Source organism: Agelaius phoeniceus, chromosome 15 (assembly GCF_051311805.1).
Source record: "Agelaius phoeniceus isolate bAgePho1 chromosome 15, bAgePho1.hap1, whole genome shotgun sequence".
Lineage (NCBI taxonomy): Eukaryota > Metazoa > Chordata > Aves > Passeriformes > Icteridae > Agelaius > Agelaius phoeniceus.
The window spans coordinates 18,609,939-18,622,934 of NC_135279.1; the positions used below are offsets into that span (position 1 = coordinate 18,609,939).

The 12,996-nt window shown below is 43.1% G+C and overlaps 1 protein-coding gene across 4 annotated transcripts in view; it reads right to left on the minus strand.

Moving 5' to 3' along the window:
- The window catches only part of LOC129126983 (A-type potassium channel modulatory protein KCNIP1), a 176,245-nt gene that overhangs the window by 21,005 nt on the left and 142,244 nt on the right, over positions 1-12,996 (minus strand). The window contains exon 1 of one of the 4 annotated variants that reach the window (XM_054643254.2): positions 12,135-12,258. The exons of the other annotated variants lie outside the window; for them this stretch is intronic. The gene's annotated coding sequence lies outside the window, so the exon portion shown is untranslated. Of the gene's footprint in view, positions 1-12,134; positions 12,259-12,996 lie in introns of those variants that run through there. 4 annotated transcript variants of the gene reach the window in all.

Sequence of the window (12,996 nt, forward strand, 5' to 3'; positions counted from 1 at the left end):
TTGAAGGGCCTTAGCATCCATATGTGTGTCCACTCCTTCCTTTCTTCGCCTCAGTGCTTCGCAGTCCTGCTCTCGCCTGCGTCACCATGCAGCAGACGGAGCCACTACTCGGGGTTCCCGCAGAGAACCTGGGAGTGGTGGGATTTGTGGTCTCCACCGATCACTCCGGGAGCGGCTAGCCGGCCCCGTCAGCTCCAGTGGCTGCGGGACGAGCCTGCAGTAACAGAGCATTCACTTAGTGTTTTCCTTACAATGTGTTTTAAAATGGAATAGTGGGATGTAGTATTTATTGAGTTCAGATCTATTTCTGCCCATATTTTTGTGGCTGCTTTAATAGCAGGATATGAGGTCTGCATCTGGTAGAATCACCTGTGGTAATCTTACTCCACTGTAGGCCCAGGTTAAAATAATCACTTAAGTTTGTATTTTTTGTGCAAAATAGCAGCTGTATTTGCTTAGCCCATAGGATATGCACATTTCCTTTCCTAACAGAAACCAAACAGTGACTTCACTTTACGAAGAAAAGTAATCTTGACACACTTGGAAGTACATGCATATTTTAGATTGTTGCTAATGAAAGAGACTTTTTTCATTTCACTGTTCCTTGCTCAAGAGCAGAGTGTGAATTTTCCTTAAGGAAAATCAGTGTTTAAATAGAATACACTTTAGAAGTTAGTTAATGATGCTTGCTTTATTCATCCTTTTATATTTGCTCCAATTTTACCTTTTGTTATCTTTATTTTGGGCAAAGTTCCACACTCAAAGTGCCTGCAAATGGCCCTGCATTTCAGACAGCGGTTTGCATTGGAAGGGACCTTAAAGATCATCTAGTTCCAACCCCCTGCCACAGGCCGGGACACCTTCCACCAACCCAAAGCCAATTTGTGCTCCATAAAACAATGGTGTGTTATTCCCCAGCTGCTGCCTCGGCTCTGGGACTGAGCAGCCACCATCCTGAGCCTGCCCATCCTTGCTGATGCCTGCAGCTGCCCCTGTACCTCCGGACCGTGCCCCGGGCTGGTTTGCTCGGCCACACGCTCTGGGGAAACAATCACCGAACAGCACCTAACATCTTCCTCAGGTGCAATCCTGCAGCATTTCCAGCCCATGTCCTGCCAAATGCACAACATTGAAGCCTCATACAGGTGCTGGCTGGCCAAGGACAATGCAGAGCCTAAAACAGTTTAAAGGGTGTAAACGATGACTTTAATAAAGATGTAAATGACACTGTTCCCTGCATCTGAAGGCTGCAAGGTGAAAATGCAGAACACCAGTCTCCATGGTTCATGGGAGGACTTTGAAAACAAGTTGCTTATAATAAATTCACTTTTTGTTAAGGAAAAGAGTCAAGGCATAAAGTGCAGTTAATGTGCCCAGTGTTAATTGTAAAACTGACAGGCGTTAGATAAAATGGGTAATTTTACAAATACAGCTGAAGGGGATTAAATTATGTGCAAGAATTATTAGACTGCATCTTACTTTTATTAAAAAGAAAAAGCTATATTTTAGGAGCAAGGACCTGAAGAAAAAAATTAACTCTAGTTTACCCGCATTATACTTGAAATTCATCTCCAGACAGAATGTGCTCTTGGGCAGGTCGTGCAGAAAACAGGTCTTCCCCGTGGGAGATCAATTGCAAATATTTGGAAATTTCACGAGGAAAAATAACTCAAGGCCTGAGTGTTGAAGTGCTCATTGGGGCAGGAGCTGGGCGAGAGCTTTGGGGTGTCCCTGGGACCCTGAGCCTCCCAATGCCCGGCCCCGCTGTCCGGCAGCTCATTCCTGGGCTGTGCCATGTGCTCACCCCGGGCACTGTCCCAGCCTTGAGGGGACACCCGCCTGGCACATCCCGCACACCCCCGCAGCCACACAGGGACAGGAGCACCAGCTCCCACTCAGCTGTGATCCCGAAAAAGGGGTAAGGAAAATCTGCTCATGGCAAACAGCAGTTAAAAAATGGAACAGAGGTACCTACTGATGTATCAAATAGTAAACACAAATAAAGTTGATCACCCATTATTATTATTTAAAATAATTATTAACATTATATTGCCTGGCTGGAGAGATCAGTTTCCAAAAGGGACTCTCTCCAGGCAATAAACCAAAAAGAGAGTGTTGTCTCCTTATCCAGTCCCTTTTTTCTGATAAGACTTTTTGACTCCTTCAGGTCTATTTTGAGTTAGATTTGATGGCCCTTGCGGGTCTCTTCCAAGCCAGAATATTCTGTGATTTTCACCACTAAACCAGCAACATCAAATTATTTTCACAAACAGCCAAGCTTAGCAGGCTGTTTCTGCCTGTGTGAACCTGCAACACCACCACTTGCTAAGAGAAGATACCTGAATACCCAACAGTGTATAAAATTCTAAGATAAAAACAGCTAATAATAACAAATATAATTAGTAAAAAATAGACTTTTTTAGATTTCTTGCCTAATCCTTACAATGATCTGTTCACAAGGTATAAATACTGTCCTCTGCCTCTCCTTTAATTAGTTTCACAGCTGTATACAGGGATGCAAAATCAATATTATTCTCCAAAAAGGGGGGCACCAGAATTTTGAGTTACCTCCCAAATGTTTTTTTGGCACACAGCTAAGATCAGGTACCATGGCTTCAACATGAAATATACAGTGTCAAATTTGAATTCAGACGTTTTGCAGACACTGTATGAAGTTCACCTGTCAGTAGAACTGGTTTTGTTGTGACCATTCCCAGAGGAGGAGACTGCAACATGTCCTTGCAGTACACACAAAGGATATGCAGGCAGGAGCCACTGGCCTTAAACTGGTTTCCCCAGGTGGGAAATGCAGGTTGAGCTGGAACCAAGGCAGGATTATGATTCCAAAGCAGCAAGGGAAAAAAAAAACCCATGATGCATCAAACATTGATGCTTTTTTAGAAGAACTATCAGAAACTCTTCAGAGCACACTTCATTAAATAGTTGTAAGAGACTTCTGAATTATGAATTAGGTAAGTAAAACTATTTTTTTTTCTATTTTTATGGAATAGGTAATTTATCAAAAAAACCTCTGATGAGCCCAGAAAATGCATTACAAATGAACTTATTATCTCTGTGAATTATTGTTGTCAATGGTTTTTTTTTGTCACTAAAAAGCAAATCAGACACTTCCAAGTCCTTGACTTATGACTGCATCAACTTCCATTTAGACTGGTTTGCTCTAGGTTTGAGTTAGGAAATGGGTTTTGGAAGAACAATTATCAATGAATATATATAATAGAGTGAAATCAAGCAATCAAAAATATTAATTAGTTCAGTGCCTAATTCAAGTACCTTTTATCCCTGAGTTATCATGGGGAAAATAGACCTGCGTATTTACATTCATGCAGGTTTTAACTACAATGTAAAACCTAAGGGTTTTCCCCCTCCTTAGAGGCACCTTTTTTAAACAGGCAGGATTACACACACTTGGCACTGGCTGCAGACTTGACAAGAGAACATAGAAAAACATTCAGAAAAAGGTGAACAGGTACAGAGTTTGGCACAGAGAAGGTGAACAGGTATCAGTTTGGCACAAACACAAATTAAACCACATAAACTTCTTGTAAGTGTACTTGTACTCTCAACCATGTACAGTGTTTAAGGGCACAATTGCAGTGGAACACAAAACTGTAGCCTCCCCTGAGATTTTAGTTTGTATTGGGACTTTTCACCTGGAGACAGAGAACTTGTGCCTCTAAGTGGGTGTGCATTCCCTTTCCACTGAGGGCCTGGCCTGTGCCCTTCCCAAGGCACCCTGAGCGGGGGGACACCAAGCGCGTATCTGGGGAGATGCAGGAGCATCCTGTAGGAGCAACCTGTCCCCAAGTGGGGACAGCCAGAGCACTCTTTCAAATTTTATTCCTTGCAAATGTTCACATGACTGTGATAGATCCTGAAGCCATCTCCCCCTTGCACCATGTTTGTGGTCAGTTTGTCAAAGTCTACTGACAGCACAGCAGTTCTTTGCCGCTTTCTCTCTCTCAAGTTACCCAGTTACATAAAATTTTACTTCTTCACTGGGGAATTATTCAGCAAATGAGCAGAGCTGTAATACATCCATGCTCATAACCTAAACTGGAATTCTGCACAACACCAATTTCATGCTAATAAACTTGAAAAAACAATTAGCTGTTTTTACTACTTTGACCTTAAATGTCAATTTATGATCAGTTTGTTTGGAATTTGTTGTTGTTGTTTTTTAAATGAAGCTGCAGTTAGGATTTTTAAAACAGAAATATTTACTTTCCCAAGTGTAAACATGTGGGTTTGCTCATTTATTAAGGAAATTTGTGTGTGTGTTAGCATACATTCCTGTCCCAGATTGCAAGGCAAGATGTATTCTATTTGCCATCTGTATGGCAGTTGTCTTCTGTTAAATGGGCAGTTTCCTTTATCTCTTCTACACCCAATCCTTTCTCGGGAAGGGGGGGGAGGGGGGGGGGAACATCTGCTGATAATGTGATAATGGGCCATTGAATGTCACTGCATGGCTGATAAGAACTACAGCATCCCACTGGGAGATGCTCCGGTCAGAGGGAGGAGCCAAGCATTGCTACCCAGATATAATCTGGAGATTCTGGAACACCAGCATGGCTTTTCTCTACTGAATTTCCCAGAGGAATAGCTGCCTCTTCCACTAGATCTTCAGAGGAAGACTACACCTTTCTACAGGATCCTTGCTCCAAGAGAACCATACCAGGACTGCAGCCACAATTCCAATTGGACCGCTACCAGCACCCTGTCCAACAGGGTGTCAGGTTGTGTTCTGATTCTGTCAGTGTTGTTTTGGATTACTGCATTGTTTATTTTATCTTTTTTATTTTCTTTCCTAATAAAGAACTGTTATTTCCTGCTCCCATATTTTTGCCTGAGAGCCCCTTAATTTAAAATTTATAGAAATTCAGAGGGAGGGGGTTTACATTTTCCATTTCGGGGGAGGCTTCTGCCTTCCTTAGCAGACACATGTCTTTCCAAACCAAGACAACTCCCTTTCAGAAACAGCAGTGTATGAAACAGAACTTGCCACAGAAATATAAAGCAACAGTGGCAGTGTGAATGTGGAAGCAATTTTCCTCTTAGAACAGGTGGACCACTGCATTATGGCAATTCACCTGTGTAAAGACTAGAAAAAGAACAAATTGGTTTGGTCCAGTCAGAATTGAGGACAGAAACACCACCATAAATGAGCACTCTGCATATCCCAGCCAAATGAGCTACTACTTCCCAGAAGATCACTTTTCCCACTTCTCAGAACTGTTCAAGTTGAACAGATTGCTCCAAAATGTGAAGCATAATTAAGCAGAACACAAGTACCAATTAAGCTCTATTTGCACAGAAGAAACTGCAAAAAAAGTATCATTCTAATACAGATTCAGATGTTTCAGTAAGAGAAAATGTCCTTAAATGTGTGTGGTGCTGTGAACAAGCTCTCTGCTGACACATGGTGCATGCCCGGTGGGCTGGGGACAGCTCAGGGCCGCCCGCCGGGCACAGACTGCTCTGGAGATGTGCTTGTATGGACAGCACCCTCACTTCGGGCATTTCAATGGATCCTGATCTCAGGCAAGCAACAGTGCCTGGATGTCTTCATAAAAACATTTATGTCCCAGTTTTTGGTTGCCAAGAGGCAGAACCAGAAGGGAGGCTTCAGGACATTAAGATAAAAGGACAGTGCCTGAACCCCACTACTGCCGATGTTCCTTTAAGTACAGACTACGTACTTCTTCCTGACTCAGATAAAACTGCTTTTGGTACCTGTACTCAGATTCTCCTCCCACATATTGTTTTGAATGCAGAATAACTCAGGTACTGATACATACACAAACAACTGCTGCCCAGCGTGAGAGCATTTGCTTGCTGAAACTTTTCATCCAAATAAATATCAGTTCCTGATGGCAATTAAAAAAAATAGAAAACATTATCCAATACACTATATTCTTTGGCATTAGTAAAATTCTAGTGTAAAAGCAGCAAGTTGTTTCAAGATTTCCAACAGTTTCTTACAAGGAATTCCTTTTCTCTTTCCCGAGGGCCATACCTAGCTTGTGGTGATGTTTCAGCCAACTGCTTCCCCATCCTTCACCCCTGGGGTTATTCCCTCAGGAAGGGAGTGAGTGGTCAGAGGGGCATGAATCGTTCGCCTGTCCTGTACACTCTGATATCAGCATTGTTGTTGTTACTGTTTGTTTTCTTATTTCATTGCTATTTCTAGTGAACTGTTATTATCTCAACCCATTATCTTTACCTTTCTGTCTTCAGTTCTCTTCTCCATCCCACTGGAGGGGGAGAGAGAAAGCGAATGAGGGGCACATGGTCTGAGGTGTTTCACTGGCAGCATCAGAGCAGGGGTGAAACTGAGACCTCCCTGAACTCCTGTGGCAAGAGCCAAATCACCAGCTAGCTGCTCCAGCCAGGCAGCAAAGCAAACAGGCAGGGAGCTGAAAGCCCAGCAGACAAGACAGAAGAGTTTCAGGAAACAGTAGCTTAACAATTTCCTAAACTTGGCCCAGTTAGTGGTGCTGGGAACCTTACAACTTTGTTCCTGTGGCAGAAGGTTATTTGGGACAAGCACAGAACTTCCTTCAATTTTTCTCTGTCCTTATTCTGCTTCTCCTGGAAGGCCAATAGGGACAACCACTGTAAGACACTTTACTAGGATGTAAATGCAACCAACTACACACTTGGTGAGTTGCTGTGAAGCCAAAATATTTAGTTATTTAAAACTTTACCATTCTCTGGATTAGAAGATTTAGATTCTACTATTCTATCTAAGGATCTTTCTGCTTCCAAAACTCAGTAATTCTCAAACTAGGAAAGGAAGGCCATGAGGTTTAGATCTTCCCAGGCTGGGCTCCGGCTTTGATCAGTCTCCTAAAAGCGCTGTCAAATTCAGAGATCTGGTCTGTTTTCGAAATACCACCAACAGAGAGTGATTTGAGACTAATAAACACTGGAAGTGTTCTGGCTTACAATGTTTGAGGACTTCTGTGGGCAGAAAACAAATACACAATTAGGAACATGACCAATGCCAGAACGCAGCTTATTAAATTTTCATGCTGACTCTGATTACTTTCATTTAGCAGCACAGATGTTAAACCAGAACGAGGAGACGGAGTGCCCATGAGTACTGGGAAATGGCTGGCAATACGAGCAAGGTTTGGAAAAGAGTCATTACAGCAGATGTTGCACACGTGCGCTGATCGCTCTTACAAGTCAGTTGATTTTAAAGAAGCCACAAAAACATTTGACTATATTAGATTTCATAATTCTCATTGTTTCATTCTGTTTTAAGGAAGTCATGTAGCAGGTCTAATGCAATCCATAGGACTGTCATGGTTTGGAATGGGAGGAAATTCAGGGAAGCGATGCAAAGTTTTTTTGTGTAACTGACAGTCTGTTGAACCACTGAGAAGCTGGACATGCCTCTGTGAAAGACGCATATTAAAGACAAAAAAAGCCTGGAACTCTCTTTTCTGGTCGGCAAAGAGGTAACAGGCCCCAGCCCCGGCCCACGTCTTGGCCAGGCCGGGCTGGGCGGTCCTGCTGTGCCCCTTCCCCCTCCCCAGGCCGTCCGCCGCCCCCCATCGGCCCCGTTCTGGCCAGGCTGGGCCCCAGCAGCTGCCAGGCAGGAATGGGGGGAGGCTGCGGAGCCCTGGCCGGAGCAGGGCTGGCCGCGGCTCTGAAGATCTTGGCGTCAGATGCCCTTCCCCCAGCGCGGCTGAGACCAGAGGCAGCCCTGCATCCTGCAGCCCATGCATTGTGGCCCTGCGGCTGGAAGTGAACGCGGAGAAAACCAAAGATCAACCATGAGATCGATCCTGACACAGCCCAGCCGCAGCTCCCACCACGAGTTACCGGCGTCAGGTATGCCCCAGGCGTGATGTTAACCCTTTCAGTGCTTCAGTCCTCACATGAGTCAGAGAAAAGAACAAGATGCAAGCATGTAAAGGAACAACATGAAAACATGTTTGTGGGGTTAGTGAGGAAGAAGTTAAGTCTCAGATGGGAGGGAGGAGAAGATGCCTTGATCTTCGGGCTGAAATCCTCTTGTAAGCTATGGAGAAAAGACTTTTTTTTCCCCCCCTATAACGCATGAAACTATGGGGAGATGAAAGTGTTCAAACTGATACCGAGCAAAGGCCTCCATGTTAAAGTAAGCTGATGTTGAAGTAGATGTGATCCGATAAGCAGTTTGAACCGAGAAAGAGAGAAGGGTGCCTTCTCACATGCCCTCAGGAGAAGATTTCTGTTCCCAGGGATGAAGATTATTTTAGAGATAGATAAAGAGAACTTTTGTCTTTGAACAGCTCATCTTTAAAACAATACCCCATAAGTCAACATGGCCCATCAACAAGCTGTGGGAAGGCTTGTGGAAATGAGAAGGATTTCATGATGGCAGTTCCCCAGGCAGCTGCTAGTCCTGACAAAATTTAGAGCCATGAGAGAACTGTTTTTTTTCTCTTGTGGAGAAGTCTCCATAACTTTAACAAGAAGTACTTCTTTCCTTAAGTGAACTGAAGAAAGACTATTTTAGAGGTGGTAAACTGACTGGAAATTTTAGGTTTGGTTTCTTAACATTGTTAGTGGAAAAGAAAATGTTGTGTGGGGAGAGGAGAAGTCTTCTGAAGGACTTGTTTTGATTCTCACTACTTTTTTTCTTTTAGTCACTATTAATAAAATTTTCTTTTTACCCTCGTAAAGTTTTAAGCCTGCTTTGCCTTTCTCCTAATCCTATCTCACAGCAGAAAGCGAGTGCTTTGGTGATTGGCCAACACTGAAGCCCACCACACTCCTTAATGCATTGACTGGGAAATTTTAAAATTGGGGAAATCTTAAATTGGTGAACCAAAACCACTACAAGAAGGAAATCTGCCAAAGACCAAGAGGCACAAGGAACAGGTTGAGATGAATGTGCCATCATGGGTAAGCTCATCTCAGAGCTGAACATTGCACAGAAGAGCCCTTTGGCTCTTTCTCTTTTGCTCTGGGCTCTGACATCTGCATGGGGACCACCAAAGAGAAAAGGCAACCAAGACCCACAACCCGTGATGGGAACTTCTGGTCTAGGATCAACCTAGGGAAGCCTGACCAGGTGCAGGTGCACAGTCCTATTTATTTTAGAGAGGAAGAAATACTTAGCAAGAAATATTTTAAATGGTGCATGTGAAGATAAAGAAGAAAAATTTCCTTTTCAGAATGCTTCAGATTTCATCTTGCAATGTCAATACTCCTTTTATTCATCTACATAAAATTTAATTAAGTTTTGGCCTAGTCCCAGAATAATAGGACAATGGAGAGCTAGAGCACTGGACATGCAGACACACAAAAGCAGTCTCTGTGAGCTGCCAGTCCTGCCCTGGCACCTGGGAGCCCTCAAGCCCTCACTCCTGCCCTGGGGCAGCAGGAGCAGTCCTGAGGTGTGGGCACAGGGCACTCCTGCCCCTCTGGCCCTAGGACAGGTCTGGCAGCTTCACCTTCACTACAGGACCTTTTGTGCCTAAACCTGTGAGAAATGATGCTCACTTTCAAAATTTCAAAGGTTTATTAAACTTTGACAAAATACAACAAAGGACCATGGAACTAAACCACTATGTGCTCACCCACAAAATGCATGCTCTGCCTTTTAAACCTATGGTGTTGCGCTAGGTAATTCTAACCCCTCCCAAAGTCTTCCAGTTAACTCTTCTCTGCCATCCATCGGTGGAGACTGCTTCCTTGCAACTTCATTGGAGGTCAGGTGTTGCCATGCCTGCCCTCCCCCAAATGCCCCATGCAAGGGGCACAGGTACACGCCCTCCCTCCACATGTCCTGACTACCATGGTCGTCCCTTGGCAACCGTACAGGGGGAAAGGGGACTATGGAGAGAACAGAGGACATTCAAACAACAAATCACAATAACATAACTATCCAGCAATAAAACTTCTTAGCATACACATAATATTCATCCCTTAATTGCGAGAGCCAACCATCACATTATTCATCTATAACAAACCCCAGTGCTGTCAGGTGCACTCAGCTCCATCAGCCCTTCGCACCAGGTGTGGTGACAGACCCCACCACTGCCACTGCCACTGCCACAGCCACCTATGGGCACACGGCTGCAGCAGGGAGCCAGGGACTGCCAGCACTCTTGTCAGGAAGGGTGGTACACATAAAATGGACAAATTAAATGTTTTACTCTTTCAACTGTGTGAAACTTCCTTTTAAGAGAGAAAGAATTAATTTAGGACTTAATTAAGATACATTAAGGATAATTAGGACTTAATTAAGATACATTTGGATATGCATCCTCACTTCAAGGTTCCCATGTGTGGGTTTAAGAATTGCAGAAGAGGGCTTAATGTTCATTATATTCCATTTATATCAACTATTTATATAGCTATCCCTTTCCATAAGCACGTCTAACTCAATTCCTTCAAGAAAAGCAGCCTTATCCTGAAATTCTTGAGGATCCTCTTCAGTCAAAAGAAATCTCTCCCCCTAGAAACATAAATTTATCAAGTCAAGTGAAATTATTCCAGATTTCAAAACATGATACTTTCAAATAGCTTTCTTGCAGTTCTTGAATGTTTCTGAAAACACAGAGACAACCATGAAAGCACAGGCAGGTCTGTATCTAGACGAGTGATGCTTCATGTCCATGAGAATGTGTTCAGCATCAATAGGGGAAGGTGGAGCGCAACTCTCATTTTAAGACTTACTAGTAACTGTGTCCATGATACTTTGGCAAATCAGTGTAAAAGATGAGCAATTTTTAAGATTTCACCAGAGTGAAGCCATCTCAGACATTGCCCTGGGGTTGGTGGAAGGACGTGTCTTCAAAACCCTGATGGTCTTTTCCAGAGTTCACACAGTCAGCTTCAGGTCACACACTTCTCGTTCCTTCCCCTCAGTGCCCCCTTTCCATCCCTCCCTCCTCCTGCAGGGAGACGAGAATCTCCTGCCCTTGCTGGACTTGCTACTGTGTTCACCTGCTCTCAGGACACTGAGGCTGTCACTGCTCACAGGAGCTCACTGCAGCAATGGGAACAGAAACCATAGCTGGCTGCTCCTCGCAGGCCAAATGAAAAATTACTAAATACATCTGTCTGCAAGATTCCAAACACCTTTTGTGTAATGATGATCTAAGTTATCTTTAATGGTGCAAGCAAAAAAACCTATTTTTTAACCTGGCCATACCTCTTTAAAGTGAATGCTGTTTTCACACTATTTAACTTCTATAATTTAAACATGCATGTCAAGTGGGAAAAAAAACTCCACACTTATTTTCCTTTCTGCTGCAATAAGGAACCACATCTATTTCATATAAAATTTACCACCATTATTTATTAGCAGGCAGAAAAGCTTCTGGGTATAATAAAAATTTGGTACATAAAGCTGAAGCTTGCCTGAGGAGAGGGGGAATTAACTGTAATAAAACTCATTTAAAGAGCCTCATAGTATCACTTCAGAAATAAGAAAAAGAAGGGAGAAGCAAGAAGAAAAAGAAAGATTTTTTTGGTAAACCACAAAATAATTTCTGTTCTTTCTGCTAAATTCTCATATGAAATGACAAGTTTTCCTGTCATGGCTACATTTAAGAGTATACATGGAAGGAATATTTTCTTTTCCACATTTGCTAACATTTTATCTCTTGACAGACAACAGTGATGTCTGATAATTTCTTCCTGAGTATCAGATTATTACATTCTGATTTTAGAGACTTTTTGATAGCCACCGCACACAAGGAAGGGTCAGCTCTTTAAGCACACCCAACCTTGTGGTTACATGTTGAGGCCAGCTTGCACAGCTTCACTCAGGAAAATAATTCCAGAAACACCTAGAAATGCATTTGTAACGCAATGGCAGGACTGAAGAGACAAAAGACAGAACTCAGGGAGACGTTCAGGACTTGTGTATTCCAGACTGCACATGGGGACATCGCTCTTGCCTGGCTGAGCGAAGCAGGCAGGGATGCCAATTTCTTTAGTAAGGTATTATCCTTACCGTGTGCATTTTCTATTAGATATTGGCTGTATTTCCCACGATTTGAAAGAAAAAGAAACAATCTTCCTGTGAAAATGAAATCCCTTCAGATTATACTTCAGAATTCTCTTTCAGTCTTCAGGAGGTTGGGTTGGTTTTTTATTACCTTGTTTTGGAAACACTCTCTTCTAAACAAAGTAACCTTCATGGAACTGATGTACAATGTTGCCTGAATCGCTCATCATCCAACAGCTCCTCCTTTCCAAAGTACATCAGAGGAAAGTCTTGTAAGGGAAGAGACAATAAACAGTAAGAGAACAGAAAGGTACTCATCAGGTATAGAGAGTTTGATCTGTAACAATCGATCACAGACACTCTAACATCTATCAAGCAGCCTGACAGCTGATTCAAGAGCATCGGGGGATCTGTACCCTCCACAGCCAACACTTCCATGGTTATTAATGAAGAATAACTTTGACAGCTACAAGCTCTACAAGGACAAACTCAGCTTCAGTGATGCTGCCATTCAGTTTAGAAAATGTTGAGCATGTATTTTTCTTGAATCATTTTTTCCTTAAAACCAAGCCCTGCCTCACAGGTACTAAACCTTGCACCCTTCTCCCCTCTAGCTGCCTGATGCCTCTACCCCTGCTGCAGCTGGATGAGATGTGGATCCCCATGGACAAAGGCAGCACCCAGCACCACATCCTGGCTCAGGGAGCTGCACTTCTGACATGCACGGCCACCCGCAGCCCGAGAGTGTGCAAGGTGGATTTTAGGCAGCAGTTACAGTCCACAGTCTCTCCTGCAGCTCTAGAAAATGGGTAAAGCATAAGCTCCTCCTCTTTCAGAAATATGTTAGATCAGTTTATCATCAGTGCATTTTATCTTGGAAAAAAACTGAAGCCAAACAAAAATTATTGCAAAAAATAAAACTGAGGATTTCCATCAAGCTTTATACAGTTCAATTATTTTTATTTTAAAACAGTCTACAGAATATTAAGTGCTTCCTGCAACCTTCTTCCTAG